Raw genomic sequence first — 24,017 nt, forward strand, 5'->3', positions numbered from 1 at the left:
AAGTGATTTACAAACAGTAAGTATAGTGCATACATTTTAACTCGATTGCTATTAAGTGAGGGTGTAGGTGAAGCAATCGTCGCTACACAGAGGAGTTGTGCATGGAATGTGTTCTGTAACAAATGTCCACCCTCGCTGTGGATAATTAACTTTCTTTTCTAAGGAATAGTTGTAAGTAGAACTTGCAATGCACCAGGAATTGCTTCATCACTTATTTTAGCACGCATACATATGGAACACAGCAAATAGGGAAAAAAAAGTGGCATGCCAGATTTATAGGCACGAAAGTAGATTTTTTACTATGATAATAATGGAAATAAAACAAGAAACTGAATGGGCTTGGAGCATAATTTATTACTTGCACAGACTGAATATATCTCAATGACTTACTAGTTTATGGTATAATAAAACATTTACAAACTCTAAATATCATTTATATCTGACTATTTTAAAAATAAAACTGTTCAAACAAAATTGTTTTTCGTTCTGAAGTTTAGTTAGACACTAATGTTGGTATTGGTGGGAGGGAGAGTACTACATAGTAATATTTGATTGCACTTAGAGGTAATGGTCTAAGAAAGGCCGGGAACCACTGATCTAGTGACTTACAGGCTTCACATGTCACTGGCTTGGGTCATTACTATGTTATCTACCAAAAAACTAATGTTCAGTTTTTTGTGACACACGCTTTGTGATGTCAGCACCTAAATTAATTAAACATATTCCAAAAAGGTGTAGTAGTAGATTAGCCATGGTTTCATGTTTGTTAAAGGTGGAAAACATGCTTTTGCCATACTTGTCTCACATGTCTGTTTATATGTTTCTTTACTATGTATGTTTCTAAGTAATTGTCCTTTTAACTAATGAATTTAATGTAAACTGCTCAAATAATGTTTTGCACCATCTGATATCTGCAACCACGTGTGGGCTTATATAAGCCTTATGAAACTAAAAAACTAAGTTTACTCGGAAGTAAAAACAGGGTAGCCTGTTCAAATATGTAAACGTTTGGACATTTGTGAAATCAAAATTTGGTGCTGAAGAATATACAATTCCATGTTACTCCATCCTGTGAGCTTCGTCGTGGCATGCTGCTTACAAAGCAGTTGAGATGTTGCTTCTTGACCCAACCTCACTCTTTGACAATAACTATCCTGACATCAACCAAGGTATAAGGTGTAAGGACATCTGCAAGATTCAACTGGTCCCAAACATGCTCAGTTAGGTTCTAATCATCAGGTCCTGCAGGACATTCCATGTAGTAGATTGCTGCCTCCTCGAAGAAAGTGTTCCTCAGGTGGCCACAGTGCACTTATGCATTATTACCTTGAAGCCCTCATTACTGAAACATTAATTATAGGGATGAACAATAGGTTCAAGGATTCTGTACTGATTCTGCACAGTCTCAGATTACCCTCAGTAATGACTGACATCCAGGACACATACATGATACCAGCCCATAGCATGGCTGACCTACCTCCCTGCTAAACCCATGTAACTGTATGTATGAGATGTGTATTGGTATCTGCCTGCTCCCACACTCTTCAGCAATTATTATGAGGAGTCAGACAAAAATTCCACACTTTATGATGATGAGAACATGACACTTTTGACCCAAGTTCAATTACAGGTGTTCCTTGGCATTTTATAGCTAACTAAAGTGTTATGGGAGTCTTGTACTGTAGTTCGTAATGGACACATAGAGACCAAAGTGCTTAAGTGAAGATGATACTGAATGCGTCAACATACATTGCCAGTTGCCTCTGAAAAGGCAGTACTGCTGCATTCCCCTTGGAGTACCAAAGAGCCATAATGTGTAAGTAGCAATCATCAGCTGGCACTGTTAATTTCGATCACTCAGTATAAGTCTGAGTTTTATTATTTGTGTGTTATAATAGCAGCTGAATGTCTGAATGACATCGCTATAATGTACACCAGTATATACGGCAATTTCATATGCTGACAATCCATTTTGACAAAATAACAATGCGTGTGTAGTGCAAATTCATGCTCTATGCAAATGCATTAAATTAAAAAAAAAAAGAAAAACTACACTCCTGGAAATTGAAATAAGAACACCCTGAATTCATTGTCCCAGGAAGGGGAAACTTTATTGACACATTCCTGGGGTGAGATACATCACATGATCACACTGACAGAACCACAGGCACATAGACACAGGCAACAGAGCATGCACAATGTCGGCACTAGTACAGTGTATATCCACCTTTCGCAGCAATGCAGGCTGCTATTCTCCCATGGAGACGATCGTAGAGATGCTGGATGTAGTCCTGTGGAACGGCTTGCCATGCCATTTCCACCTGGCGCCTCAGTTGGACCAGCGTTCGTGCAGACCGCGTGAGACGACGCTTCATCCAGTCCCAAACATGCTCAATGGGGGACAGATCCGGAGATCTTGCTGGCCAGGGTAGTTGACTTACACCTTCTAGAGCACGTTGGGTGGCACGGGATACATGCGGACGTGCATTGTCCTGTTGGAACAGCAAGTTCCCTTGCCGGTCTAGGAATGGTAGAACGATGGGTTCGATGACGGTTTGGATGTACCGTGCACTATTCAGTGTCCCCTCGACGATCACCAGTGGTGTACGGCCAGTGTAGGAGATCGCTCCCCACACCATGATGCCGGGTGTTGGCCCTGTGTGCCTCGGTCGTATGCAGTCCTGATTGTGGCGCTCACCTGCACAGCGCCAAACACGCATACGACCATCATTGGCACCAAGGCAGAAGCGACTCTCATCGCTGAAGACGACACGTCTCCATTTGTCCCTCCATTCACGCCTGTCGCGACACCACTGGAGGCGGGCTGCACGATGTTGGGGCGTGAGCGGAAGACGGCCTAACGGTGTGCGGGACCGTAGCCCAGCTTCATGGAGACGGTTGCGAATGGTCCTCGCCGATACCCCAGGAGCAACAGTGTCCCTAATTTGCTGGGAAGTGGCGGTGCGGTCCCCTACGGCACTGCGTAGGATCCTACGGTCTTGGCGTGCATCCGTGCGTCGCTGCAGTCCGGTCCCAGGTCGACGGGCACGTGCACCTTCCGCCGACCACTGGCGACAACATCGATGTACTGTGGAGACCTCACGCCCCACGTGTTGAGCAATTCGGCGGTACGTCCACCCGGCCTCCCGCATGCCCACTATACGCCCTCGCTCAAAGTCCGTCAACTGCACATACGGTTCACGTCCACGCTGTCGCGGCATGCTACCAGTGTTATAGACTGCGATGGAGCTCCGTATGCCACGGCAAACTAGCTGACACTGACGGCGGCGGTGCACAAATGCTGCGCAGCTAGCGCCATTCGACGGCCAACACCGCGGTTCCTGGTGTGTCCGCTGTGCCGTGCGTGTGATCATTGCTTGTACAGCCCTCTCGCAGTGTCCGGAGCAAGTATGGTGGGTCTGACACACCGGTGTCAATGTGTTCTTTTTTCCATTTCCAGGAGTGTACAATTGAGACTGTGTGTACCTGAAGTGCATTGCAAATCATATAATTCTCAGAAAAGAAAATGCTACATTTAAGAAACATACTTAGCTGACAAAATTAGTTGTTGGAAAATATGTTTTAAATATCTGTTTGCTCCAGAAAATCGTGTATTCTTTGCCACTGACATCACTGGTACCTAACTTGCATCTCGCAGAAGGTAGCTTTTTGAAATAAAAAGTCTGACACCATATAACAGATGGCTTTTTCATTTATTCAATGCAACTAGCACTTTAACAAGATTTGGACTAATTTACACACTGACATGCAACTCCATTAGCAACTCTCTGAACTCCAGTCTGTAACACTAACAACTACTGCTGCTTGCAGTCGCAGTTGCTGCCACTTAAATAACATGTTGTCAATGCTTTATGCTTACAGTATTATTATAATTAGTATTTTACATAACTTACAATAGAAAAAAAGACAGTGTAAAATCATATAACATGACATTATGCTCAGCAGTAAACAGAAACATATTTTTCATAATTAGTTTTGCAAAATTTAGAGGCTTTGTGTGTTAAGTATTATATGATGAATATTTTTGATAGTATTGCAATATGTGTATTTTCACTAGAATTGATGTGATGATATTTCACTTGCCTACAACAGAGATAATTCCATTTATCAGACCTAATTATGCTATATAAAATTTGCTATCCTATCTTTCCATCAACACTAGTATTAATACATGTTAACTTTGTGAACAGTTGTTCATGTCATAAGGTTTTAGCAAAAATTCTGTTTAAGTATTTCCTATATTGTCTTGAATAATTAGTCTAAATTAAAAATTAAGACATGACCATAAATATATAACCAAATAATAAAATTACAGTGTATGATGTTTAGTAATCAACTGTATCATATACTACAATAGGTGAATCTCAGTCTGCTACCGTAACCACCCCCCACCCCTGCATGTGCACACACACACACACACACACACACACACACACACACACAATTTTATGCCAAAAAATTTTTCACGGAATTTAATGCCTAAAATTTAGCCATGATACTCTGCCAGAATATGCATGCAGTAGAGAAAGGTAAAGTTTTACGCTTCAGAATTATGTTGACCAGGACAGACTGAATCAGCATGGGTCTGGATTTGTTACAGGCACCTGTGTAAGAGTAACTGTGTTGTCTTTTCAATCCAACCCTATTTGTATAACTGTGACACAGTTAAATAGAAAAATAATTAGTCGTCATCTCCTTTCTTCTTCCTTATCTCATGGTACTATTCGTCCATCTTCATCTCCTTTGCTTGAATTCTTGCTAAAACTTCATACCTGGTGTCTCCTTTTTTATTTCTAGACCATACTGTATCATTAGTGTCAAATCAAATCCAGAGCATAACAGATACAAAATGCATGAAAAGCAGTTACTGTTGGGTGAATAGGTAAGTAATACACATGTTAATAACTGGAAACGTGTTCATAATCAAAATTATGGAAGTGTGTTACTAAATATTTACAAATGTAAGTTCAGTGTCGGCAGAATGTTTTCAGCGTATAATCAAAGCAACTTTATTTTTGTTTAAATCCTCTTTCATTAGTATTAGTCTACTCTAGACAGATGATTACTTGGTGTACAAGTTGCAAATAGATTTGTCCGCTGTGTATACCACGTGTGTCAAAAATTGTCAATGTGATCAAATATAATATCTTATTCAAGTGCGATTAGCTACAAGACATAAATGCTCAAAGAAAATGATGCTTACTACAAAAATTACAAAACATCTTCATTCATAGTTTACACTACTGAAATAAAATAACTGATTAGAAACAGAGAAAGAACTATGGCCATTCATTCTCATATCCATAACTGAATATACAGATTAGTTCATTATCATAACACTGAACATAAGTGTTTTCAGTGACATGTTAAACAGAGCTACAAAATCTTCATGTTTCATTTATGTACATACTGTACAACTGAACAGAAACATGCTTAAGTATGACTAATCTTACAAATGGGAATTAAGTGCTAATGTGTGCAAAATATGAAAACAAATTGTAATCTAATTCAGAAATATGTCAATACATAAAAAAAATAAGAAAAAGGTGATCAGTAGTCTAGTGTAAATACATTGTCAAAATTATTCCATTGTAGTCAGAATTTTCCTCATCACTCCAATGATGATAACCTCCCCAATTCCTTTTTTAAATTCTACATCTACATCTATACTTGGCAAACCACCATGAGGTGCATGGGAGAGGGTATGTCGCATTGTACCAGTTATTAGGATTTCTTCCCATTATGTTCACTTATGGGGTGTTGGAAGAATGATTGACTGAATGCCTCTGTGCCGGCAGTAATCATTCTAATATTACCCTCATGTTACCTATGTGAACAATAGTAGGGGATTATGGTATATTCCTAGAGTCATCACTTAAAGGCAGTTCCTGAAATTTCGTTAACAGGCTTTCTCAAGATAGTTTACATCTGTGTTCAAGAGTCTTCCAGTTCGCTTCCTTCAGTATCTCTGTGACACTCGTCCACGATTCAAACAAACCTGCGACCATTTGTGCTGCCCTTCTCTGTAATATTGCCTGTTAGTCCTATTTGGTACGGATCCCACACACTTGAGCAATATTCTAGAATTGGTTGCACAAGCGGTTTGTAAATAATCTCCTTTGTAGACTAATTGCACTTCGCCAGTATTTTACCAATAAACTGAAGCCTACCACCTGCTTTACCCACAACTGAGCATATGTGATCATTCATTCCATTGCATATCCCTACAAAGTGCTACAGCCAGGTATTTGTATGAGTTGCCCAATTCCAGCAGTGACTTATTGATATTGTAGTCATAGAATACTACATTTTTTTTTGTTTTGTGAAGTGCACAATTTTATATTTCTGAACACTTAAAGCAAGTTGCCAATCTGTGCGCCACTTTGAAATTTATTTATTTATTGTATTTTTTTTTGCATGGAGACACCAACTGGTGTCTTTTGCAAACGTCATAGCATTTTTTTACAAGTTTAGTACTATATATATATATATATATATATATATATATATATATATATATATAAAAAAACAAAGATGAGGTGACCCACCGAACAAAAGCGCTGGCAGGTCGACAGACACACAAACAAACACAAACACACACACAAAACTCAAGCCCCCGCAACAAACCGTTGCCTCATCCTGATGAGGCAACGGTTTGTTGCGGGGGCTTGAGTTTTGTGTGTGTGTTTGTGTTTGTTTGTGTGTCTGTCGACCTGCCAGCGCTTTTGTTCGGTGGGTCACCTCATCTTTGTTTTTATATATAATTTTTCCCACGTGGAATGTTTCCTTCCATTATATATATATATATATATATATATATATATATATATATATATATATATATATATATATATATATACAATAATTTATTTTAGTTTAATATTAATATTCACTTAAAGAGTATAAACACTTGTCAATCAAGAAATGTTTCAGTTTCACTTTGAATAAGTTCCCTTTGTGGCACCTTACAGAGCTCGGTAATCTGTTGTACCATATTTGACCACTAATGCATGGACTATGGTCTGTTGTTTTTAATTTTGTTTTTTGTCTGCAGTAGCAGTCTTTATTTCTTGTATTATAGGCATGCATATCAGAGCACTTTGTTTTGATGTGTCACAAAAAATATAATTAATTTGTAAAGATACAGTGAGTAGACTGTGAGGTATTTATGATGAACAAAGATTTCCCTGCATGAATCTCTATACCCTAATCCATGGATAATTCTGATTGCTCTTTTCTGTAGGGTTAATATTCTGTTCATATGTATGTCGGCAGCACAACCCCATATCTCTATCCCGTAATTAATCTGTGGAAAAATGGTTCCATAATAAATTGTTTTTAATGTCTGATGTGGAACTACTTTTGATAAGTGGCTGATTAGATGTAATGAACTGCTGATTTTATTGCATAAAAATTTGATATGGTTTACCAATCTTAGATTTTCATCTAGGTGAATACCTAGAAATCTGCAGCCTTCTGTGTCCACTACTTCAATTACACCTATGTTACTGATAGAGGTTTGGTGTGAGTTTGTAAGTTTAAATGGCAATAACTGAGATTTACTGATATTAACTTTCAAACCTTGATCTTGGAAATCCCCCCCCATGAATCATGGACCTTGCCGTTGGTGGGGAGGCTTGTGTGCCTCAGCGATACAGATGGCCGTATCGTAGGTGCAACCACAACGGAGGGGTATCTGTTGAGAGGCCAGACAAACGTGTGGTTCCTGAAGAGGGGCAGCAGCCTTTTCAGTAGTTGCAGGGGCAACAGTCTGGATGATTGACTGATCTGGCCTTGTAACATTAACCAAAACAGCCTTGCTGTGCTGGTACTGCAAACGGCTGAAAGCAAGGGGAAACTACAGCCATAATTTTTCCCGAGGACATGCAGCTTTACTGTATGATTAAATGATGATGGCGTCCTCTTGGGTAAAATATTCCGGAGGTAAAATAGTCCCCCATTCGGATCTCTGGGCGGGGACTACTCAAGAGGGTGTCGTTGTCAGGAGAAAGAAAACTGGCGTTCTACGGATCGGAGCGTGGAATGTCAGATCCCTTAATCGGGCAGGCAGGTTAGAAAATTTAAAAAGGGAAATGGATAGGTTAAAGTTAGATGTAGTGGGAGTTAGTGAAGTTCGGTGGCAGGAGGAACAAGACTTTTGGTCGGGTGATTACAGGGTTATAAATACAAAGTCAAATAGGGGTAATGCAGGAATAGGTTTAATAATGAATAAAAAAATAGGAGTGCAGGTAAGCTACTACAAACAGCATAGTGAACGCATTATTGTGGCCAAGATAGACACAAAGCCCATGCCCACTACAGTAGTACAAGTTTATATGCCAACTAGCTCTGCAGATGATGAAGAAATTGATGAAATGTATGACGAGATAAAAGAAATTATTCAGGTAGTGAAGGGAGACGAAAATTTAATAGTCATGGGTGACTGGAATTCGTCAGTAGGAAAAGGGAGAGAAGGAAACATAGTAGGTGAATATGGATTGGGGGGAAGAAATGAAAGAGGAAGCCGCCTTGTAGAATTTTGCACAGAGCATAACTTAATCATAGCTAACACTTGGTTCAAGAATCATAAAAGAAGGTTGTATACCTGGAAGAATCCTGGAGATACTAAAAGGTTGTTGTTGTTGTGGTCTTCAGTCCTGAGACTGGTTTGATGCAGCTCTCCATGCTACTCTATCCTGTGCAAGCTTTTTCATCTCCCAGTACCTACTGCAACCTACATCCTTCTGAATCTGCTTAGTGTATTCATCTCTTGGTCTCCCTCTACGATTTTTACCCTCCGCGCTGCCCTCCAATACTAAATTGGTGATCCCTTGATGCCTCAGAACATGTCCTACCAACCGATCCCTTCTTCTGGTCAAGTTGTGCCACAAACTTCTCTTCTCCCCAATCCTATTCAATACTTCCTCATTAGTTATATGATCTACCCATCTAATCTTCAGCATTCTTCTGTAGCACCACATTTCGAAAGCTTCTATTCTCTTCTTGTCCAAACTATTTATCGTCCATGTTTCACTTCCATACATGGCTACACTCCATACGAATACTTTCAGAAATGACTTCCTGACACTTAAATCAATACTGGATGTTAACAAATTTCTCTTCTTCAGAAACGCTTTCCTTGCCATTGCCAGCCTACATTTTATATCCTCTCTACTTCGACCATCATCAGTTATTTTGCTCCCCAAATAGCAAAACTCCTTTACTACTTTAAGTGCCTCATTTCCTAATCTAATTCCCTCAGTATCACCTGACTTAATTCGACTACATTCCATTATCCTTGTTTTGCTTTTGTTGATGTTCATCTTATATCCTCCTTTCAAGACACTGTCCATTCCATCCAACTGCTCTTCCAAGTCCTTTGCTGTCTCTGACAGAATTACAATGTCATCGGCGAACCTCAAAGTTTTTATTTCTTCTCCATGAATTTTAATACCTACACCGAATTTTTCTTTTGTTTCCTTTACTGCTTGCTCAATATACAGATTGAACAACATCGGGGAGAGGCTACAACCCTGTCTTACTCCCTTCCCAACCACTGCTTCCCTTTCATGTCCCTCGACTCTTATAACTGCCATCTGGTTTCTGTACAAATTGTAAATAGCCTTTCGCTCCCTGTATTTTACCCCTGCCACCTTTAGAATTTGAAAGAGAGTATTCCAGTCAACATTGTCAAAAGCTTTCTCTAAGTCTACAAATGCTAGAAACGTAGGTTTGCCTTTCCTTAATCTTTCTTCTAAGATAAGTCGTAAGGTCAGTATTGCCTCACGTGTTCCAGTGTTTCTACGGAATCCAAACTGATCTTCCCCGAGGTTGGCTTCTACTAGCTTTTCCATTCGTCTGTAAAGAATTCATGTTAGTATTTTGCAGCTGTGACTTATTAAGCTGATAGTTCGGTAATTTTCACATCTGTCAACACCTGCTTTCTTTGGGATTGGAATTATTATATTCTTCTTGAATTCTGAGGGTATTTCGCCTGTTTCATACATCTTGCTCACCAGATGGTAGAGTTTTGTCAGGACTGGCTCTCCCACGGCCGTCAGTAGTTCCAATGGAATATTGTCTACTCCGGGGGCCTTGTTTCGACTCAGGTCTTTCAGTGCTCTGTCAAACTCTTCACGCAGTATCATATCTCCCATTTCATCTTTTTCTACATCCTCTTCCATTTCCATAATATTGTCCTCAAATACATCGTCCTTGTATAGGCCCTCTATATACTCCTTCCACCTTTCTGCTTTCCCTTCTTTGCTTAGAACTGGGTTTCCATCTGAGCTCTTGATATTCATACAAGTGGTTCTCTTCTCTCCAAAGGTCTCTTTAATTTTCCTGTAGGCGGTATCTATCTTACCCCTAGTGAGATAGGCCTCTACATCCTTACATTTGTCCTCTAGCCATCCCTGCTTAGCCATTTTGCACTTCCTGTCGATCTCATTTTTGAGACGTTTGTATTCCTTTTTGCCTGTTTCACTTACTGCATTTTTATATTTTCTCCTTTCATCAATTAAATTCAATATTTCTTCTGTTACCCAAGGATTTCTACTAGCCCTCGTCTTTTTACCTACTTGATCGTCTGCTGCCTTCACTACTTCATCCCTCAAAGCTACCCATTCTTCTTCTACTGTATTTATTTCCCCCATTCCTGTCAATTGCTCCCTTGTGCTCTCCCTGAATCTCTGTACAACCTCTGGTTCTTTTAGTTTATCCAGGTCCCATCTCCTTAAATTCCCACCTTTTTGCAGTTTCTTCAGTTTTAATCTACAGGTCATAACCAATAGATTGTGGTCAGAGTCCACATCTGCCCCTGGAAATGTCTTACAATTTAAAACCTGGTTCCTAAATCTCTGTCTTACCATTATATAATCTATCTGATACCTTTTAGTATCTCCAGGGTTCTTCCATGTATACAACCTTCTCTCATGATTCTTAAACCAAGTGTTACTCATGATTATGTTGTGCTCTGTGCAAAATTCGACCAGGCGGCTTCCTCTTTCATTTCTCTCCCCCAGTCCATATTCACCTACTATGTTTCCTTCTCTCCCTTTTCCTACACTCGAATTCCAGTCACCCATGACTATTAAATTTTCGTCTCCCTTCACAATCTGAATAATTTCTTTTATTTCATCATACATTTCTTCAATTTCTTCGTCATCTGCAGAGCTAGTTGGCATATAAACTTGTACTACTGTAGTAGGCGTGGGCTTCGTATCTATCTTGGCCACAATAATGCGTTCACTATGCTGTTTGTAGTAGCTTACCCGCATTCCTATTTTCCTATTCATTATTAAACCTACTCCTGCATTACCCCTATTTGATTTTGTGTTTATAATCCTGTAGTCACCTGACCAGAAGTCTTGTTCCTCCTGCCACCGAACTTCACTAATTCCCACTATATCTAACTTCAACCTATCCATTTCCCTTTTTAAATTTTCTAACCTACCTGCCCGATTAAGGGATCTGACATTCCACGCTCCGATCCGTAGAACGCCAGTTTTCTTTCTCCTGATAACGACATCCTCTTGAGTAGTCCCCGCCCGGAGATCTGAATGGGGGAGTATTTTACCTCCGGAATATTTTACCCAAGAGGACGCCATCATCATGTAATCATACAGCAAAGCTGCATGCCCTCGGGAAAAATTACGGCTGTAGTTTCCCCTTGCTTTCAGCCGTTCGCAGTACCAGCACAGCAAGGCCGTTTTGGTTATTGTTACAAGGCCAGATCAGCCAATCATCCAGACTGTTGTCCTTGCAACTACTGAAAAGGCTGCTGCCCCTCTTCAGGAACCACACGTTTGTCTGGCCTCTCAACAGATACCCCTCCGTTGTGGTTGCACCTACAGTACGGCTATCTGTATCGCTGAGGCACGCAAGCCTCCCCACCAACGGCAAGGTCCATGGTTCATGGGGGGGGGGGGGGGGGGGACTAAAAGGTATCAGATAGATTATATAATGGTAAGACAGAGATTTAGGAACCAGGTTTTAAATTGTAACACATTTCCAGGGGCAGATGTGGATTCTGACCACAATCTATTGGTTATGAGCTGCAGATTGAAACTGAAGAAACTGCAAAAAGGTGGGAATTTAAGGAGATGGGACCTGGATAAACTGAAAGAACCAGAGGTTGTAGAGAGTTTGAGGGAGAGCATAAGGGAACAATTGACAGGAATGGGGGAAAGAAATACAGTAGAAGAAGAATGGGTAGCTCTGAGGGATGAAGTAGTGAAGGCAGCAGACGATCAAGTAGGTAAGAAGACGAGGGCTAATAGAAATCCTTGGGTAACAGAAGAAATATTGAATTTAATTGATGAAAGGAGAAAATATAAAAATGCAGTAAATGAAGCAGGCAAAAAGGAATACAAATGTCTCAAAAATGGGATCGACAGGAAGTGCAAAATGGCGAAGCAGGGATGGCTAGAGGACAAATGTAAGGATGTAGAGGCTTGCCTCACTAGGGGTAAGATAGATACTGCCTACAGGAAAATTAGAGAGACCTTTGGAGAGAAGAGAACCACTTGTATGAATATCAAGAGCTCAGATGGAAACCCAGTTCTAAGCAAAGAAGAGAAGGCAGAAAGGTGGAAGGAGTATATAGAGGGTTTATACAAGGGCGATGTACTTGAGGACAATATTATGGAAATGGAAGAGGATGTAGATGAAGACAAAATGGGAGATAAGATACTGCGTGAAGAGTTTGACAGAGCACTGAAAGACCTGAGTCGAAACAAGGCCCCGGGAATAGACAACATTCCATTAGAACTACTGATGGCCTTGGGAGAGCCAGTCATGACAAAACTCTACCATCTGGTGAGCAAGATGTATGAGACAGGCGAAATACCCTCAGACTTCAAGAAGAATATAATAATTCCAATCCCAAAGAAAGCAGGTGTTGACAGATGTGAAAATTACCGAACTATCAGTTTAATAAGTCACAGCTGCAAAATACTAACGCGAATTCTTTACAGACGAATGGAAAAACTGGTAGAAGCGGACCTCGGGGAAGATCAGTTTGGATTCCGTAGAAATGTTGGAACACGTGAGGCAATACTAACCTTACGACTTATCTTAGAAGAAAGATTAAGAAAAGGCAAACCTACGTTTCTAGCATTTGTAGACTTAGAGAAAGCTTTTGACAATGTTAACTGGAATACTCTCTTTCAAATTCTGAAGGTGGCAGGGGTAAAATACAGGGGGCGAAAGGCTATATACAATTTGTACAGAAACCAGATGGCAGTTATAAGAGTCGAGGGGCATGAAAGGGAAGCAGCGGTTGGGAAAGGAGTGAGACAGGATTGTAGCCTGTCCCCGATGTTATTCAATCTGTATATTGAGCAAGCATTAAAGGAAACAAAAGATAAATTCGGAGTAGGTATTAAAATTCATGGAGAAGAAGTAAAAACTTTGAGGTTCGCCGATGACATTGTAATTCTGTCAGAGACAGCAAAGTACTTGGAAGAGCAGTTGAATGGAATGAACAGTGTCTTGAAAGGAGGATATAAGATGAACATCAACAAAAGCAAAACAAGGATAATGGATGTAGTCAAATTAAATCGGGTGATGCTGAGGGAATTAGATTAGGAAATGAGACACTTGAAGTAGTAAAGGAGTTTTGCTATTTAGGGAGTAAAATAACTGATGATGGTCGAAGTAGAGAGGAAATAAAATGTAGACTGGCAATGGCAAGGAAATCGTTTCTGAAAAAGAGAAATTTGTTAACATCGAGTATAGATTTAAGTGTCAGGAAGTCGTTTCTGAAAGTATTTGTATGGAGTGTAGCCATGTATGGAAGTGAAACATGGACGATAACTAGTTTGGACAAGAAGAGAATAGAAGCTTTCGAAATGTGGTGCTACAGAAGAATGCTGAAGATAAGGTGGGTAGATCACGTAACTAATGAGGAGGTATTGAATAGGATTGGGGAGAAGAGAAGTTTGTGGCACAACTTGACTAGAAGAAGGGATCGGTTGGTAGGAATTTTTTTTAGGCATCAAGGGATCACAAATTTAGCATTGGAGGGCAGCGTGGAGGGTAAAAATCGTAGAGGGAGACCAAGAGATGAATACACTAAACAGATTTAGAAGGATGTAGGTTGCAGTAGGTACTGGGAGATGAAGAAGCTTGCACAGGATAGAGTAGCATGGAGAGCTGCATCAAACCAGTCTCTGGACTGAAGACCACAACAACAACATCTTGGAAATAAGTAGTTATTTGCTGTAGTCCCTCAGTGGCTACCAACGTTAACTCATCATTTTGTTTACCAGGAAATAACAGTGAGGTATCGTCTGCATAGGTTACCAAGTGGGAGTTGAAAGGTTGCTTTATATCATTTATGTACACTAGGAAAAGGAAAGGGCCCAAAATTGAGCCCTGGGGTACACCTTGTGTGACTGTCTCATATTTGGACTGGAAATTAATGATCTGATTATTGATTTTGTAAGTCAGCATTGTACACTGCATGCGGTTAAATAAATATGTAGCCAGCAATTGCATAGATGCAGCATTTACATTGTATGACTCAAGTTTACTTAAAAGTAACTCATGGTTTACCGAGTCAAAGGCTTTAGTAAGGTCTAGAAATATGCCAGCTGTTTGCATTCCTTGATCAAGGGCACCATACGTTTTGTGAAGAAATTCCGTAATTGCTGTGATAGTACTATGATCTTTTCGGAATCCGTGTTGTGCCTCTGCTAGGAACTTATTTTTCAAGAAATAGTCACTAAGTTGTGTCAGCAGCACAACTTCAAATACTTTGCGGAAGACAGGTATTAATAATTTGAAACCTCTTCCTTGGATCCTTTTTTATGCACTGGTTTAACTGTGCTCCATTTCAATACATTTGGAAATGTATGTTCTCTGATACTGCAGTTTACCTGGTGGGTGATTATTTTCACTAATTCCTTATTACATTTTTTAATCACAATACTACTTAAACCATCCCATCCAGATGAGAACTTATTCTTTAGGTTATTTATTATCTTGCCTATTTCTTTTTCACTTGTTTGAATTCAAAAGGTGGCTCTTCAAAGGGGCAGAGCTTTACCTCACTACTCACAACTGTGTTATTAATTGGACTAACAGCTGCAGATATAAAGTATTTATTGAAAACATTGCAGACTTTATTAGGATCTTTAATTGTGTTTCCTTCATGTCTTATAATTAAAATTTCAGTTTCTGGCTTCGGTGTGGCTTTGCGAAATTGATTTACAATTCTCCATGAGGTCTTGGCTATATTGTCTGATTGAGCTATTTCACTGCTGTATATCTGTTTTCTTAGATTTGAAAGCTCTTTCTTAAAGATTTTCTTGGCTTCATTGTACTTGGCCTTAAAAACCTGCAGGTTTGTTGACTTGTGTAACACATCCAGGTCCTGGATGTTTTGCCTGAGTTTTATCATATTTGCTGGAAGTATCAGTCTGTTAGTTTTTGCACTTTGGTTATGGGTGAACACTCTTTGTATTTTCTTAACAGGGCAGCATCTATCAAAGTGTCTTAGCATAGTATCATAGAATTTGGCCCATTTGTTTTCAGATCCTTCAGTCTGGTAAACCAGATCCCAGTCCTCTATACCTAATTTATTTCTTAAGGCAAGGATGTTACCCTCTTTTTAGGATTCTTTTATTTTCGATAACTTTTGTCATTTTTGGGATGCTTGTGTTTACATACTCTACAACCTGGCATTTGTGGTCAGAGTAGTGAAAATCCATATTCCAGCACCTAACACTGTCTTTAATATGTTTACATAGTATAACGTAATCAATTCTGCTAGATATGGACTTTGTTACCCTGGTATCACTATTTACTATATTTATGAGATTATATGAGTTAAAGAGTATCTATTAACCTCATATTACACAAACTGGAAGATTTTGCCTCAATATTCAGATCACCAAGTATAGTTAGGTCACTGGGACCACAACGTCCCACTACTCTACTAAATATGTCTATGAAGCTAACTACATCCGCCTTTGGTGGATGGTAAATCCCAATAACTTTATGTTTTCTCATAACCTCTCTACACTCTTTGGTGTGGACTTCAATACCTGTCACTTCAATCAAGCCTTCTTTGTTGTACTGGTCTAGATAGTTTATTTTCTTGTACTCGAGATTCTCACTAATGTAAACTGCCACACCACCACCCTTATGTTGCAACTATTTGCTAAGGAGTAGCCCTATAGTTTACAGTAAATAATTTCATCAGATTTTAATCCATGCTCAGTTAACAATACTATATGAGGTGACTGTTCACTTACAAAAACCTGTAATATATTAAGCTTATTTCTAAGGTACTGTATGTTTAGGTGCATGAGCCTTAGTGGTATTTTTAACTGGTCACTCTGATTATCTTCCTTTAAAATGCACTGAGTTGGTTCACTTACATAAGTTCTGGATCCAGGCACTAAAAGTGTTCCTGTTCTTTGGCGATCTTGCATTTCTTGATCTACTACCCAACCTGGCTTCTGTCTGTCTAGTTGTCAAGATAGCTGTTGAGGTGCCTTCTTGCTCCGTACAGTCCGAGGAGGTGCCGAGCTGCCTGGTGTTGCAGTAACTGGAGTTGTATACTCCACCACATTTGATTGAGTAAGTGATGCTGAAGAGTCTGCAGTTGATGCAACAGCTTCTGTTGCTTTAACTAGCTGGCTTGGCCAGTTGTTTTTACCCAGTCCTGGGAATTTGTTAGTTGCTTTACTTTCCCACAAAAACATGTCACTTTGAACTCTGGGTTTTATTGGTCTTGAGGATCTTCTAGGAGCACAATGTGTTTCTGGACTTTTGAATATCCTGTTCCTGCAAACTGATCTTCCTACTCCATTGTTCATTACTGTCCTCTTGACAACATTGTGGTTGATTTCTGGTACTGTAATTTTTTCTTGCTGTGGTATTATTTGCTCAGTTCCATCTGGATCCTTCCACTCAAGTGATATTGCAGGCTTTAGTTGATTTTTTGGAGAGATGGCTGCAAGTAGAGTTCTGGCCGTTTCTTCCTTGCCATTAGCATTAGATCTTATCATGATCTGACTGAATATTTATGCAGCTGTTTCAGATGGTACTTCATAATAGATAACTGCATCATCTGAAAAAAGTCTGAGGTTACTATTGTCTGCAAAGTCGTTAGTATGCAACGTGAACAACAAGGGTTCCAACACAATTGCTTAGGGCACACCTGAAGTTACTTCTACATCTGAAGATGACTCTCCATCCAATATAACATGCTGTACCATCCCTACCAAAAAATCTTCAATCCACACACAAATTTCAGTTGATACCCCATGTGATCATACTTTTGACAATAAGTGTAGGTGTGACACTGAGTCAAATGTTTTTTGAAAATCAAGAAATACTATATCTATATGTCCCCTTGATCCAAAGCTTTCAGTATGCCATGTGAAAAAACAGTGAGTTGGGTTTCACATGATCGATGTTTTAGGAATCCATGCTGATGTCAAGGATATTCGATCGTAGTATTGTGGAGCACTTCTACTACCCTTCTTGGAGACAGGTGTGGCCTTTGCCTTTTTCCAAGAACTGGGCATGTTCTTTTATTTGAGGGCTTCACAGTAAATTATAGTTAGAAGAGGGGCTAAATCAGTCACAAATTCAGTGTAGAATCTGACAGAGACTACACTGGGCCGTGAAGCTTTGTTCAGTTTTAATGATTTCAGCCGTTCCTCAATACCGCTGGCACTAATACTTATTTCACTCATCTTTTCAGGATTAAATTGCAATTCTCCTGGGTTTTCCTTGTTAAAGAAATATTTGAAAATGGAGTTAAGCATTTCAGCTTTTGCTATGCTACCCTCAGTTTCAATTCCTGTCTCATTGACTTGGGACTGGACACTTAACTTTGGTGCCACTAACAGCCTTTACATACAATCAAAATTTCTTTGGGTTTAGTGAAATATCATTTGAAAATATGCTGCTATGGTAGTCACTGAAGGCATCATTCATTGCTCTCTTGATAGCCAAATGCATTTCATTCAGCATCTCTCTATCTGTTTTACACCTATTACGCAGTTGTCTGTTTCTTTAGAAGTTTCTTTGCAGTGACAGTATGCCATGGCAGTTCCCTCCCATCATGAACTGTTCTTCTGTGTATGTATCTGTCCAGTGCGTGGTCAACTACTCTTTTAAACTTGAGCTGTAGTTCTTCTTCATGCTCCTGCCCTGTGCTGAATGTTTCAAGAAGTCAGATCTATTTGTTGCCATTAGATCCAATATATTTCCATCACGAGTGCAGTTCCTAACTGTCTGTTCTGTCTTATCTTGCATGTCACTAACAAAACTGTAAGTTTTCCAATTGTTGGATGATTAAAGTCTCCATTGGTGATTACAATACAATTTGGGAACTTACATACAAGTGAACTGAGGTTTTCTCTAAAGTTTTTGGTTACATCAGGAGATGAGTCTGGTGAATGATTGAAGGATGGAATTACCATTTTATACTCACCACTGATACTATGTCATGTCCAAACAATCTCGCATGCAACTTCAATTTCTATCCTGGTGGATTTGAGTTTCATGCCTACGTAACAAATACACCACCTCCATTTCCCATTTGCCTATCTTTTCGATATACACTTAAATGTTTCCCAAAAATCTCACTGCTATCAGTTTCCGGTTTCAACCAGCTTTCTGTGAGCTTCGCTGCTTTCATGAACACTTCAAACTCTGGTACTTTGTTGTGAATGTTTTGGCAGTTGTGTCGAATCAAGCTGGGATAATCTTAATTCCCCTCTTGTTTTGCCATCTGCCTCCTTAGAATTCATTTTTTTCATTTTTAAGTGTTTACTATTAACATACGTATGATCAACAAAGATATAAAAGCAGGCATAACCGCTACATGTGGTGCCCTTGCAGGTGAGGATTATTGTACGTAGCCACAATAAAAATAGGACTCGCGAACTTTGAAAAGAGAAATAAACAGCGGTTTACAGTGAAGAGATGATACAGCCAATCAGCGCTGGGGTTTCATAACAAAGCAGGTGCAGCAGCCAGTCAGCACATAGGTGGACACAGCTCACCAGAGGTAAACAAGATGCCTTGCCGAGAGAATTGCAACTTGCCGCAGCTGTGCAGATCCAGATGACAACCGCAAGAACCAGGAGCAGAGCAGTGGAAGAAGAGTGATTGAAAAATAAGGTAATTTCATAGCAAAAGCTTTTGTGTATATTAAGTGATACATAATGAGTGCCCTTAACGAAAAAGATAGTGTGACTGAAAACAAAGCTGTAGAGATTAAGTTGTTAGATGAACAGAAAGACCCAATTGGGACGGGTTCTGTAGCCGATTATAAATCAAACATGAATGTAACTTTGAAGGATGGGGACGAAAGTCCTATTGTAATGAGTGAAATGGACGAAAACAATATTGCAGTGGTTGATAAGGTTAAGGAGGAGGAACCTAGTAGCGGAAGCCAGCAAAGGCAAAAGTTTATGACATACGGAGAAGTGGAAGCAGTGTTATGGCAAATTATGAGTATTTTGAATAATATAAGTATGAAAGAAGACGTTAATAGGGTGGAAAAAGTCATGAATAAGGTGGAAAATAATATAAAGAAAGTAGTACATAATACTAATGAGAAATTAACATTGAGCAGTAAATGTGTAGGAAGGTGCAGGTTTCCGAGAAATTTTGTGCTGAAAGTACAGTTAAACATACGTGAGAACCACATCGATCAGATTAAAAATGATTCAGAAACTGAGGTAGAAACCAAGTGTGCAGTAGTGGTAGAGGAAAAAGTAAATGAAAAAGTAGATTCAAAATTGGCTAAAATAGAGAAAAAAGTGGAAGAAGTACAAAATCTAAAGTATAGAGAAATTGACAGTGGGTCTGAGAATCATTTTGGTAAGCAGTATGATAGTTTTTCCAGGGTAAATATTAAAGAGAATTTGTTGTATGTAGATCGCATGGTAAGTAAAGAGGAAGAGTATCAACCTGTAATAACAGCAAGTGTACATGCTATACATGTTAAGTGTTTACAGGACAGTGGTAGTGATTTGAATAGCAAGTCACAAGCATTTTGTGAATCTATTAAGAACACAATGGGTGTAGTAGTAACGTGATTTTCCGGAATAAAAAGTATTGGTGCTACGGTTAAGCTATCAAAGAATGTGAAACAAGAGGTACTATTAACTGTGGAATTGGCAGGACAGCTGTTGAAGTGCAAGTTGTTGGATATTCAAAATCTCAGCATTGATGTAATATTTGGAACTAATTTCTTGTGCAGGTAGGGTGTTCAATATTCTGTGTTGGATTCATTATGTGACGATAATGCTTACTCCAGCTGTCTGTCTCATTTTTCATGTTTCCTGAGGCAGTCAAATTCTTCTATCCTATCCTATCAGTAGTTCATAAGTAAATCAGAATTAAGCTCTCTTCGACTTTCAAGTGATTTTGTGCAGTAGCATACTTTAGTACATGAATATTTTAGAAAATGTATCTCTAGTGTTATATAATGGAATCATAAGAGGATGGTTAAAGGATTTATGTCAAACAAAGAGGTAAGGTAAACTGAAAATGGAAGGTGTCAACAAATGTGGAGTATAATTAACATCTAAAGTAATCAGCTCATATGTGAGGTTAGCATAATTTAGTGCAGCAGCAGAAGTAATATGCAATATAAACCATCTTAAATACTAGCTATTAATATTAATTATGGTATAATAGAAGTGTTTGTGTTCTGTGCAGTCAGTATATGGAAATAACTATCTACCTATAGAAGTGTGTCGTGGTACAGCCTTTTCCAACATTAAGGAATTACAACTTTAAACGTAGTTGCCTGGAGTAATGTATGTGGAAAGAATAAGCAAGGTTTGTACGTATATCACCCTTTCCGCTAGAATGTCAACCAAATAATAGCTTCTCTGAGTGATAATTTTGTCTGATCGGAAATGAGAATTAAGTTTGCCTTAGCATAAGGATCTGTTACTGTGGAGTGTTTTTCTGTAGAATCAATTTTGCATTAGATAAGCAGAGCAAGTGTTTATTTATTAGTTGATGAAACAATAATAAAATAATGAACAATGTTAGGGTCTTAATGGTTAGGGAGCCTGTCTCTGTAGTAAGGATATTTTTTGAGAATGCTCTCCACTGGCTAACAAGGTAAGAAATGTAAGTGTAATAATGGAGCTGACAGACATGATTAATACAAAAGATAACTGTATACAAACACATGTGGTGTAACTGTATTGATGATCTAATTGTGAACTAGGCAACATTGGGTACTGTTTATATTGTGCAATTTATGACACTGCAGCTGGGAATGAGAGTTTAACATAAAGAGCAATGTTTTTGTGAAGTACAAATAATATAATGCTGCATCATTGCATCAGTAGGTTATCTGAAAACTTCTTTTTGTGTTTGAGGAATTATGAACTTAAAGTGGTAAAACTGGAATGCATAACAATAATTTTTCTGATTCACTGATAACTGTGGTGCTACACTGATGTGAATATTCTGACAAGTCAACTATTTGGTAACGTTTTGCGACTTTGTGAAGATCTAATTTTCTGCTTGAATGAGAGTGGAGAAATAGGGCAATGATAAGGTACAACTTCCTTCCCCTTAATTTTGTTTTGAATAGTAATTAAGTTATGTTTATGTGTACTCTAATCTTTTTTCATAACATAATGGTTAGTAAATCTATGCTACTGCACATCTTGAGTTTTTATAGAGGTAATGTTCATCTTGAGTTTTTGCTATATTGCAAATGGGAAAGAAAGAAAAGTCTTTCAAGTTTAACCAGTTTCAGACAGTTATGACTTACAGTAATGGGTTATAGTGTAATGTGTACTTGGTTTTAAAATTTTTTATAGTCACTACCTTTCATACTATAGTCAATTTTAGTGCTAATTGTTGTAATGTTTTGAGAACTATGTAATATATAAATATATTTATGATGTGCCATTAGTGTTAAACTTTTTTTTCTTAGACTTAAGTTACAAGTAAAAGTGTACAAAAGTAGGGTTTTTGTTTAATTTTTTCATGTATTGTGGCAGAGGAGAACCATCTCCAAGGGAACTAATCACAGTGCATTTCCTAGCTAACTGCCTCCTGGACCTGTTGAAGGTGTGGACAGCTTGGTGAAAAAGTGTGTTAAAGCTCACTGAAAAAGTGCAAGTGCTTGTGAAAATTACGTAAGATTTAGAAAGTGAAATTTTTTGTCTAAACATGAACTGTAGTGCGCAATGTAATTTAACTTTTTGTAACCCATGAGGATTTACTTTATTTGCAAGACACGACTTGTATCAAATGATATGTATTTTTAAATGTAATCTTAGCTTACCCAAAAAGGACATCACTTATGATGAAGACGCTTAAATTTTGTGACCTGTATGTAAATATTTTTGATGTGGATTTTCATATGGCCAGTTCACGTAAGTATAAATTTGAAAAAAACATATGTCTTGTATTTTTTGATAAGATTTCTTATGTAATAATTTTTTTGTGTGTGTACCTTGTTAAACCCAATTTCTGGCGTCACTTGTGGTCACTGAATTTCCCAGTCAATCTGGTCAATCCAATGAGGGGGTGATGTGACAAAGCAAGCTGGGATAATTTTAATTCTCCTCTTGTTTTGCCATCTGCCTCCTTCGAACTCATTTTTTCGATTTTAACTGATTACCATTAACATACGTGAGTATAACCTGCATTTTCATAAAAGAGAAATGTTGGCCCTTAGTCTTAAAGAATATAACACCAGATCTAATTTTGTGCTTAGTTTTATATATGTAATTGATTTTCTAATTTATTTTGACTATTCCTAGTTTGTATCTTTTATTATAGGGAGAAATCAGTGATTGTTTTGTTACTTAAATTCTATTTTTGACATATAAACAAATATAAATTCTGTAATAATTGTAAACATTTGGAAGATGAAATGCTAGTAATCTTGAAGTATTTATTTGGCTCTATTCGAACACGTGTTAGCAAAGCCTAATTAATTACCAGGTAACTAACGGTTTTGTCAAAAGTATTGTTTGCGTAACTATATTTGTTAATTTCACAATTTAAACAAATAATTCAGCCTAACTCTTGTAGTAGAAGAAACTGTTAAACGGACAGAAGTTTTCGATGTATTCAGTTAATTTAATGAGTTAAGTTTTAACTGTAATTTCAGTAAATTAAACTTCAAGTAATGTGTAGTTTCAGCACCTATTATTGCGATGATATATAAGGGCCCAAATTTGGTCACGAGACAATCAATCCACGGCCAAGTTTCAGACGAGGTTGGTTAGAATGACAACAATGATTAACTTAACAGTGTAATAAGTGTTACACAATTAGGCCATGTTTTAAAACAGTGATAGTGTCTGCTCCATACGTACCTTTCTATTCTTCAAGAACTGTGAACTTTGTGGTTAGGTTTTTACTGCCCGTAGATGTTCAACAAAAAACTATTGTAGCAGTATGTGTAGGTTCGCCTGCAAACTATTAATGAGGCTTATGGAAAGTTTAAACAATAGTACACTAGCCATAGTTAAATAACTGTGTATTACTGGGGTGTTGTGCAAAGTGAAAGTAAACTACAGTGAAATGCAAATGAGTACTTGTCGGCTACATTATTTACGGTAGTCAATGAACAAATTACAAACTCCATTTTGCAGCCAGTGTAGCAACGCAGTACGTCGACACCGAGGACAATCCTCAAAGAAATAAAAGCAGGCGGAACCGCTACACAGTGAACCACCAGGATTTTGATCCTGTCACCTGTGAGAGCCATTTCTTTCAATATTGCACTGATGCTTCTGGGTTTCCTACAGCTATCATAAATCTGAATTTTTATGGGGAGTCGCCTAATCTAAAAAAACTCTTATGTGCACCTCACACACAGTCAGCTACCTGAGTAGCAGCCTCTGACATGTAGTGCACAACTGACCCATTAGGGGCGCCCTACAGCTCTAAACTCTATGGCACAAGTCCAGGAATTTGCAGCCTAGCTCATCACAGAACCATCAAAGTCTCTGTTCAGTCCTTCCACTCGACTT

The 24,017-nt window shown here is 38.6% G+C and overlaps 1 long non-coding RNA gene across 1 annotated transcript; it reads left to right on the plus strand.

Annotated features, from left to right (window-relative positions):
• Positions 1-969: 969 nt before the first annotated feature.
• On the plus strand, positions 970-22,695 carry LOC124714260. The gene is made up of 3 exons (XR_007005639.1): positions 970-1,816; positions 18,889-19,170; positions 22,029-22,695. It is a non-coding gene; the product is annotated as an uncharacterized LOC124714260 (long non-coding RNA).
• Positions 22,696-24,017: the final 1,322 nt, after the last annotated feature.

The sequence above is a fragment of the Schistocerca piceifrons genome, chromosome 1, assembly GCF_021461385.2.
Source record: "Schistocerca piceifrons isolate TAMUIC-IGC-003096 chromosome 1, iqSchPice1.1, whole genome shotgun sequence".
Lineage (NCBI taxonomy): Eukaryota > Metazoa > Arthropoda > Insecta > Orthoptera > Acrididae > Schistocerca > Schistocerca piceifrons.